The following is an 11,122-nucleotide window of genomic DNA, read 5'->3' on the forward strand; positions in this document are numbered from 1 at the left end:
AAACACCCATTATTTGGTGCTCCCTTCTCTATTTGAGCTGCCCTTTCCCCTAGAATGCCCGGCTGGCCTCTAAGCCATGGAGTAATCCTCCTGGTACTGATCTTGGCTATTCTTGGGTATTAATCTACTATTCTGTTACTTTATGTCCCCCAGATGAATGCAATCTTTTTATGTCTATCCCTCTCTTTCTGACTCATTTTGCTTAGTATGATACTTTCCATGTAGTACCACTTGTATGTAAATTTCATGACTTCATCTTTTCTAATAGCTACATAGTACTCTGGGCTGGAGCGATAGCACAGCAGTAGGGTGTTTGCCTTACAAGTGTCCAACATGGCCGGCCCGAGTTCGATTCTTCCGCCCCTCTCAGAGAGCCCGGCAAGCTACCGAGAGTATCTCGCCCACACGGCAGAGCCTGGCAAGCTACCTGTGACGTATTCAATATGCCAAACACAGTAACAACAAGTCTCATGATGGAGATGTTTCTGGGCCCGCTCCAGCAAATCGATGAACAATAGGAGGACCGTGATTACATAGTACTCCATTGTGTAGATGTACCAAAATTTCTTTAACCAGTCATCTGTTCTTGGGCACTCAGGTTTTTTCCAGATTCTGGCTATTGTAAAGAGTGCTGCAATGAACAAACAAGTGCAGATGTCACTTCGACTATACATTTTTACCTCTCTGGGATATATTCCCAGGAGTGGTATTGCTGGGTCAAATGGGAGCTCAATTTCTAATTTTTTGAGAATCGTTCATACTGTTTTCCAGAAGGGCCGAACCAGTCGACATTCCCACCAGCAGTAAAGGAGTGTCCCTTTCTCGCCACATCCGTGCCAGCATCAGTTGCTTTTGTTCTTTTGGATGTGGGCCAGTCTCTGAGGTGTGAGATGGTATCTCATTGTGGTTTTGATCTGCATCTCCCTGATGATTAATGATGTAGAGCATTTTCTCATGTGCCTTTTTGCCATTCGGATTTCTTCTTTGAGAAAGTTTCTGTTCATTTCATTGCCCCATTTTTTTTATGGGGTTGGATGTTTTCTTCTTGTGGAGTTCAACCAGTACTTTATATATCCTTGATATCAACCCCTTGTCAGATGTATATTCGGCAAATATCCTTTCCCATTCTGTAGACTGTCTTTGTATTTGGGTCACTGTTTCTTTCGAGGTGCAGAAGCTTCTTAGTTTAAGATAGTCACATTTATCTATCTCTGTTTTCACTTGCTCGGCCAGTGACGTGACATCTTTGAAGATTCCATTAGCTTCAATGTCATGGAGGGTTTTTCCAACTTTGTCTTCAATGTACCTTATGGATTCTGGTCTAATGTTGAGGTCTTTAATCCATTTTGCTCTTACTTTTGTACATGGTGTTAGGCAGAGTTCTGAGCCCATTTTTTTGCATGTAGCCATCCAGTTTTGCCAGCACAATTTGTTAAAGAGGAAAAGCCACAGTTAATCTCAGACCTGCGCATGGCTGAACAGATGGGTAAATCAGAGGGTGGCGGGTTGTCCTGGTGCCTGCCCAAGCAGAGTCCCCAGTGCTACTTGCTTCCACAATCCAAAATCACAATCATACTCCCGGCCTGACTCCACCATCTCAGGATGGACCTCACCAAGATACAATCTGCTGAAAATTCTGGTATGTGGGTTTTGTGACTGAAGGCTTTCTCGGGGTTGGAATGAGGTACCTTCCCCTACTTCCCTGTACTTCCAGTAGCCTTGGGAGTCACGTCCACACCCCAAAGTGGCCACTCAATTGAAAAGCTACTCCAGCCTTACTGTCCCAATAAAAGTACTGAATGCCCTGAGCAAACACCATGACCTCTTAGCACCTGTCTTGCAAACCATAATGCACAAAAGGAAAAGTAGAAAGAGAGCAAGAAGGAAAGTACCTCCCATAGAGGGAGGCTGGGGTTGGTGGGGAGGGGGATGGATGATGGTGGTAGGGAAATGGGGGACATTGATGGTGGAAAATATACACTGGTGGAGGGATGGGTGCTGGATCATTGTATGACTGAAACCCAGTTATGAACAGCTTTGTAATGGTCTATCCCTTGGATATTCAATTAAAAAATTTTTTAAATTTTTTAAAAAGTAATGTATCATGCCCATTTCAATCAGCTTACTCAGTAGCTGAAAAAATAGCAGTACGCCTACATTAAAAATAAATAAAACATTGTAACCTGTGGGTTTTATTTCTTATGATGAAGTGAGAATTTTAGATAGCAGGTAGCAGATGGTACAAACTTCGGTTTTGGGGGGTTTTTTTGTTTGTTTGTTTTTTAAATGTTCTACCATTAACCACATTCCCAGCTCAGGATTCTTTATCTTTATTTGTTTGTTTATTTATTTATTTATTTATTTATTCTTTTTAGGTCACACCCAGCGATACTCAGGGGTTACTTCTGGCTCTGTGCTCAGGAATTACTCCTGGCGATGCTTGGGGGATTGTATGGGATGCCGGGGATTGAACCTGGGTTGGTAGCATGCAAGGCAGACACCCTACCTGCTGTACTATCGCTCCAGCCCCTGGTACAACCTTCTAACAGTTGTCCCAATAGGTCAGAAACTTTGTTGTATTTCTAATGTTGAAAAGACCTGAAAAAAGTTTGGGGGACTAGAGAGCAATAGCACAGCTGGGAGGGCATTTGGTTGCACATGGCTGACCTGGGTTCGATCCCTGTGGCATCCCACAAGATCCCCAAAGCACCACCAGGAGTGATTCCTGAGCACAGAGCCAGGCGTAATCCCTGAGCATTGCTGGGTTTGGCCCTAAGACTTAAAAGAAAAAAGGAAAAAGTTTAAGTAGAGTTGGTATTCTGAGTATGAGGAAAAAGTAAAAATCCATTAATTCTGTTACAACCTTAAGATTGCTTTAATTTTATCTTTTTTTTCTTTTTTTTTTCTTTTTGGGTCACACCTGGCCATGCACAGGGGTTACTCCCAGCTCATGCACTCAGGAATTACTCCTGGCGGTACTCAGGGGACCATATGGGATGTTGGGAATCAAACCTGGGTCGGTCATGTGCAAGGCAAACGCCCTACCTGCTGTACTATCACTCCAGCCCCACTTTAATTTTATCTTGAAAGTATCCAGCTGTAAGGAAAAGATTATTTGGACTTCAGGTGATGCTGAACAAAATTAAGACAACTGATGTTCTGAAAATTCAGAGCACATAATTCTCTTCTATCTTCCCCTGTAACTTAAAATTTAAATGTAAAATGTTCTGGAATTAAACCATATATTTACTAATCAAAGTTTAGGAAAGAGCTATAGTTCCAAAGAGCTTGTAGTGAGCTCTTGCAGATTACCAATACAACAATCAAAGAAGCATTTTTGAGGAGGATTTGAGAAGGCAGTATTTTCTCACATTCTTTATCATGAATATGCCAGTTATTGTTTTCATTTATTCAATATGCTGGAATCCAAATTTCTTTCTGTAGTCAAAGTTTAAGCTTTTATTCCCAGGTAGCAGCTGCTTTACAATTAAATTTTAATCCCTCAGTTTGTTAGACTTCTATCTAGAGTATACTTACAACTATTCTTGGCAGGCAAGTACATTGCTGTTTTTTCTTCAGTCACAATGAGATAGAAGAATGTTCTCTGGCTGGGGTGTGGATGAAGGCACTTTACTAATCCTATACATAATTCATCCTTGGTTGCTGGGGTACCCAAAGTTGAAATTTTTCCCTCTGATAAAAATTCAGCTGGAGTTTTTATTTACTTGACTCTGATCCCTTTAGGATTTAGCTCTATTGGAAGCCTACGGATTCTAATTCAACTAAACCCTAACCGAAAACTTTTCTTATTAATTTTCTCTCAGTATAGTTTAGCTATTTTAATACCGCCTTTAAAAAAACTGTCAGAAAATTAAATTAGGAATCTTGGATGTTCTGAAAAGATTCTCTTTCCATACTGTTTTATTGAGTGGAGGGACTCCAATAAGGCATTTCTTAGTTTTTCAAAGTTTAGTTTTTAATCAAGGCTCCACATTTTAAAATAAATTATCTAGTGTCCTATAACATACTGTACCATGATGATAATTATTCTGTAGTATAATACAAGACTAATGTTTGAATTCATTGCGTCAAAATGTAACTACTAACAAATTTGTTCTCTTTTTCAATGGAACAGTCTGTACTGGCATCATCATAAAAATATAAAGTGCAATTCCTGTTCAAAAGTCTGCCTAGTGGAAGGATATTTAAGGGCAAGAGGGTGTAGTGTAAGAGAGAGGCTACTGCCTTAGCAATGAATCAATTCATCCTTGCATTCATTGGACTGTGAGTTATTTTCATATGCCTAACATAAGATAAAGTGACCCCCAAAAGCCAATCTAGATTAATAGAGGACTCTTCGTTTTATAGTTCATTTGCTTAGGATTGTTTTCAAACAAAAGAAGACAAATGGAGATCTTGCACCTTAAATCTAAATGGCAAAATTCGGGTTTGTGGAAAAAACGTAGTATTCATAGTGATAGTTCAGAAGTTGTTTTTAAAAGTGAAGCATTTAGCAATTCAAACATTAAAGAAACTATCTCTCCTCAGGTTTACTTTGTAGTGGTCATAAGATTCACACATTTTCATTTTCCTTGTGTATGCCTGCTCATTCATGATATTGACAGACTAATTGGGCTAAGAACATCCTAGGACCTCCTGGTTTAGAAAATGAAGCAGCAAACTATCATTGTGAAGCAGACTTAGAATAGCAAGAGTCAGGACTAAAATTATTTGGTTCTGTTGATATGTGAGAGAGAACAGTAGAGATCTCAGAATCGCCCAGAGTCAGTAGTTAGTATCAAAGCTGTCTCCTGTAGCTACTGACTTTTGAACTAACTTCAAAGTATGCCTATTACATATCTATGTTCATTAAAAGAGTTTAAAATTAGTCATTTTTGGTTTAAAAATAATATGAGGATATTGGGATAAGACACTAAAATATCCTTACATTTTAGTATAATTTATTATATTTTTATAATTGTTCTTCCAAGTTGAATTTAGCTGATCAGGTTGGTTTTTTTTTTTTGATCAGTTCTTTTCTACAGAAGGAAATACCAAGATTACTACTTTTTTTTATGTAGGAGTATGATTAGCTGATTGAATTGGGCATGAACTCTACCTTACTGTTTTTGTTTTTCATAATTTTATTTATTTTTTTTCTTATATTTATTGAATCACTGTGGGAAAAGTTACTAAGCTTTCAGATTTAAGTCTCGGTCGTACAATGATCAAACACCTCTCCCTTCACCAGTACTCATTTTTCACCACAAGAACCCCAATATACCCCCCTCCCACCCTTCCCAATGCCTGTGAGGCAGATGATTTCCACTTAATTCTTCTCTACATTGATTACATTCATTATTTCAATAAAAGATACACCATTATTGTTTAGAATTTCCTCCCCAACAATCAGAATTGCTGAAAAGGCATTGTGAAATACTTTGTTTTCTATATCTGGTTATGAGAATCATATAATGATTTTGGATTTCTGCAAAGAGCCAAATAATTATGAGATTGGTTCCTGTGCGTCTGGTGTCATGGCCGTGTCAGAGAGCCGCTCATGGGGGGTGACCTTGGTAGGGTGTGAAGGACAAGCCAGTACCGCCCACCTTCCCATGAGACTGCAGTTGCCCCGTCACCACTGGTTCATACCTGGCTTTCCAGTAAGCTCTGAGGTGGCAGCCACCTTGCTGCCGGGCGGGAAAAAGGCAGAAGGGAGCAACACCCTTTCCCTCCCAGGGAGGCATGGCGCCGTAGTTGAATGCATGATCCATTCACTTTTCTGCCACAAGCTGCCGGGCTCTGGATTAAGTCCTTTTGCCTCTGGAGCCATGGCTGTGCCAGAGAGCCGCTTGTGGGGGGCAACTTGTGACCTCAGTAGGGCGTGAAGGACAAGTCGGTACCACCCCCCTTCCCATGAGACTGCAGTTGCCCCGTCATTGTGGTTCATACCTGGCTTTCCAATAAGCTCTGAGGCAGCGGCCACCTTGTATGTGGTCCAGATGCATTTCTGCCAAAAGCTGCTGGATTTTGAGATTTGTTTCTGAGTCTCTGGGATCATGGCCATTAATTAGCTTGATCAGGAGCCAGAGAGCCATTTGTTGGCGGTGACTTGGGGTCTCACTGTGGTGGGGAGGAAAGGTCCAGTTCCACCCCCATCTGGTGAGGCCCTATGTGTCTCATCACTGCAGGCCCAAACTTGACTGTCCAGTGTCCTCTGGAGGATGGTGGTCACTGGGCCGCCAAGGGGAACAGGCCAAGGCATGAAACCTATTCCCACCTGGAGTTTCCCAGCCCCAGTAACCAACTGCAGGAACAGGATGCATTCCTGCCAAAAGCCTTTTGGTTCCGAGATTCGTTTCTGAGTCTCTGGGATCATGGCCATTAAGGAGTTCGATCAGGAACCAGAGAGGCCATGCTTCCAATTATCTAGCTGAGCCAGAGGTGGTTTGTGGGTGTGTCTCCCACATACCTAACTTTTGGCCATTTACTTTCTTGGTAAACTTTGCCCCAAGTTTTTGGGGTCTGGCCAAAGGCACAGCAGCAATTTTGGGGTATCTGAAAGTCTGATGGTGCCATCAGGCTGCTGATGCACTCGCCTCACAGGTACAGATTGACCTGCTGGCGGCACCATACCCCCCAAGAATACTTCTTAAATAACAAAATCCTACTTATATTAAGCTCAGTTAACTATACTAACTGGAACATTGGAGTATATGATTTTGGTATATTTTAAAATAGACATAGACCCTTTCCTTGGAAAATAGATGCTAATTAGACACTTTTCAATAAATATGATTAAATGATTAAAGCATATGAAGTTGAAAAAATAGGCCAGTGGTTCTACTAGAGGGCTAAGGAATATATTGCTGTAACGTAGTGTGGCAGCAGAAGAAAGGAAGTGGGACAATATGCACAACTGGCAGGCTGCAGAATTTAATGTGACTTAGCTTTCTAGCAATCCGCTTGAGCTTGGGACTCTTAAGGGAAAAGAAATTATTTTTTATCTGGCAAGGTTAATAGAGTTTACAATTCTGGACAGTGAGAGTTGTGAAGACATTTTCCAATTCAGAAGTCTGGTCTGTACCATGACAGTTAGGAAACACATTTCTATTTTGCAGAGGAGCCCACACTCCTTCATTCTCATACATGCCTATTCAGACTAGACCAGGTCTTCCAACACTAGGTCCCCAGAAAAAATGTTAACTATAGACCTCTGCGTTCCTGCATAGCTGCCACCTATCCTCAAAGGACTTGGACAAAGATAATGAACAGTTTTACTTAACTTTAAAACAAAAGCAAAACCAAAAAAAAAAAACTTCTATATTTCAGATGATATTGAGAGTAACCATATCTCTTAGTTGGCCTCAAGCTCCATTTTGAGCAATAATTTTTCCCTGCTTGCTTAACCAGTTGTACAGGTTCAGACTTCTGTCTCTCTAATAGCTTCTCTGAGAGAACAGATGAAAATAATAAGTCAGTTAGATATTTTATGAGTATTGAAATCCCTTCCATTCAGAAATGTAAATAAAATAACCAGCATGAGCAATCAGCTTATGTCAGATTCCATAGGTTTATGTTACATGGGGAAATTATAGTGCAACCTGAAACATGCTTCTTAATGAATCCATAGTGGTGTCACAGTTGAATGTAAACCCTTGAGCTTTTCTATTGTGAAGGGTTCCAGAAATCACCTTTTATAAACTAGGGGAGGAGGAAAAACTAGAAGATACCAACAGATGCTATCGTCAGTGAAGGGCTACCTCCCTTCAGCACCAATTGCTCTTTAAGTAAGAACTTAGATATGACTCACTCTTTGGCTTATTTAAGTTTTCTCTTATTCTTCCTTCCCTCCCCACCCCCATCTTTCTTTCTCACTTGTCTTATTGCTAATCTCATCTTTCTGAAAATGACACCAGGAAAGTCCTGTAGAAGTACAGGATTGTCCATGTGGTTTTGCCCTCAAAGGTTAGGGCTGTTCAGGGCTGAAGCGATTGTTTAGTAGGTAGGGCATTTGTTTTTCATGTGTCTGACCTGAGTTTGATCTCCGGCACCCCATATGGTCCCCGAAGCCCCACTAGGAGTGATCCATGAGCACAGAGCCAGGAGTAAGCATTAGAATAGTCCAGTGTGTTGCCAAAAAAACAAACAGAAAAAGGTTAGAGACATTTAGTTGGGTAGTATGACAGGAGCCTGATAAACACCTGTTTTTACCTTCAGCAAATGCAAAAAGCCAGACCTAATTGAAGTCATGAAACAAGAATTTGTATCATCTGATTGCTGCACTAAGCCCATAGCACACGAGAAATATCCTCTAGGTGCAGGAGTGATAGCACAGTGGGCAGAGTGTTCTCGCACACCACTGACCTAGGTTCAATCCCCAGTACCCCATCAGTTCCCCTGAGCACAGACAGGAGTAATTTATGAATTCAGAGCCAGGGTAAATCCTGTGCACGAATGGTGTGGCCCAAAAACCAAAAACAGAAGAAAAAAGGAGAAAAATTATGCCCTAGCTTATTAGTGAGCTTGTCTTGAATCTCTAGTGCCCTTTGATAACTCTCTTCCTAGTTACTATGGGCTCAGATACGAAGCGTCTGCTAGCCACAGAAACCCAGTACTTCAAGCAGGGTTTAGGGGACCAGTCATATTTTACAATTGGGAGTTAAGGAAAGACACAAGTATTTTCTAATTTATATGCTTTCCATTTTTCACTTTCTATTTAAAAGTTTGATTTAACTTATTCAGGTTCTGGGCCTGTAAGTCTACATGAATACATCACAGTTCTGGATGGGCTATTTGATATCTTAGTTAGCTCCTATTCCTGTCACATGACAGGGCACTGTGGTTACCGATTCTGAGAATTTTCCTGGACTTGACGATGTAGATCTCTTTTATTCCCCGTCTATATCAAATGGACTCATCCTTGTGTTTTTCCCAGAGGTGCCTGGTGTTCACTGACATAGATCAAGATGCTGCATGCCTCTCAAGAGGCTTGGGCCATCGGACAGTCTGTGCACATAGTCACCTCACATTACTCAAACCCTGATCTCGGCATTCTGATTTCTGTATTCCCCAGTGTGTATAATATGTTCTTGCTTGAAATTCTTTATATATTGCTTGCACATTCTCCTAGGTTTCAGCACATACCAATTCCTTCTATTTAGAATATTTGCCTGACTCTGACTGCTCTCAGCCAGTCTATATTGTAAAAACCCAACCAAAAGTCACCCCCTCTGGAAAAACTGATTAATCTCTTTGCCTGATTCCTTTATTCTGAGATTTCTATTTCTTTGTACCTCACTTAAATCGCTTCCTTTGTAATTTTTGTTTCTATTCTTGTCACCTAACAGGCATAATGATTAACAAGCAATGATCCTCCTCTATCTCTGTGATTTTTTTTATTATCTACAAACATTTTGGGTTTTGTTTTAGGGGCCACACAGCTCTTCATCAGGGCTTACTCCTGGCTCTGTGCTCAGGGATCTCTTCTGGTGAGTCTTAGACGACCATATGCCATGCCAGGGATCAAACTCAAGTTCGTTGCATAGAAGGCCCTACCCACTGTGCTTTCTCAGTCTCCATTATCTACAAATATTTGAAGGTCTTCTGAAGATCAGTGCCTGTGTACTGTCCACCTCCCTTCCTTTCCTAGTTGGAGAAACAGAGCACGTGCTGGGGCTCACCTTCACCTCAGGGCAGCTGAACAGGTCCTTAAAACTGGGTCCTTTGGCTTGACACCCCTGTGTTCTACTCACACCCCTTCAAAAGGAGCAGATGTGAGATCGGGGCTAGTCCGGAGAGGGGAGGAGGGACGTTTTCACTGGAAGCCAAGCTAGTTTTTTCCTTCCTTTCTACACAAGACCCATGAAGCTGCTGTCATCAGCAGCTCACCAACACTCTCCTGCACTGCCTCTTTTCCAGGAGTCAGGGTGAGTGTAAGAAAAAGCCTCTCGCTGGAAGCCATGACCTCGTACTTTTATCCCCTCCATCTGGTGTGTGGCCTCATGGGGCTGTGGAACTATGCAGGAGGTGAGCAGTGGAATTCTTTAGATGATGACTTCTGAGGCCACATGCGGAGCCGGGTGGGGCGGGGGTGGGGGCCAGGGGAAGCAGGGAGAGCCGGGAGATTCAGGATGGATGGTGAAGTTTCCTCAGGGAGAAATCCTGACACTGGCCAGTTATTTCCATGAGGTGCTCTTCCCCTTGCTCAGGTGGGGGCCCATGGGAGGGAGCCGGAGCATCCCTGCTCTGCAATAGAGGAGTTCCTGCGGAGTTCCTCTTCTGCATCTTCACAGTGGGGGCACAGGAGTGGGATAGGTGGGGCACGCGAGCTTGCACTCTCTAACGAAACACATTCCAGGGGCGAACAGGGAAGGGTTCCCCTTGCACACATCCTCTCTTGGAACTGCTTTGTCTCACTGTCTTGGAACTAAACACAAGTCCAGATTTTGAATTAGGGCAGGAGGAGGGGAAGAGAGCAGCAAAAGTTTTTGATCAAGTGAAAATCTGTTGGTCTGCCTCACCTTGCAGGGGTTTCTCTGCAGGGTAGACACTCCTGGCTCAGTTGAGATAAATTGCTTTTCTCAGCTAGAGGTCCCAGGCACTTTCCTAAGCTGTGAGGAGGCATCTGGCCTGTGGACAGTGAGAGTTTAGTACTCTCATTACATGCTTACTTTTCTGAACCCAGTGGTTGACAGCATTTTAAGAGTTGGGGCTTGAAGGAAAGTCTAATAAATCCTCAAAAGCACAAAGCCTTTCTAACTTTTCCTGGCTGCTTTTTAAGACTTCTATCTGCCTATATATAAAAACAACTAGATAAAATGAAAACAAAATCTTAAGTGTTAATTTGAAGAAGACAAAAGGACAAAGATGAGGAGACAGAACTGATTAAATGTGCACTACTTAGCAGAGAGATCATTTGGTGGTGATAGCTGCAGGAAGGGGAAGAGAACCCTTAGCTGCTCCTTTTGTAACTTCTGTCTGAATGTATTCTGTGGGTGGATTTTACATCAATTCCTGTTCCAAAGGTGCTGGACTCAGTTCCTCCAGCCCCAGGCACCCTTTGGACTTAGGGGAAAGAGCTCAAGATTTGTGCAGCACCCTTGGGCTGGACCTGGCTGAG

Source organism: Sorex fumeus, unplaced genomic scaffold, assembly GCF_029834395.1.
Source record: "Sorex fumeus unplaced genomic scaffold, SorFum_2.1 ptg000131l, whole genome shotgun sequence".
Taxonomy (NCBI): Eukaryota; Metazoa; Chordata; class Mammalia; order Eulipotyphla; family Soricidae; genus Sorex; species Sorex fumeus.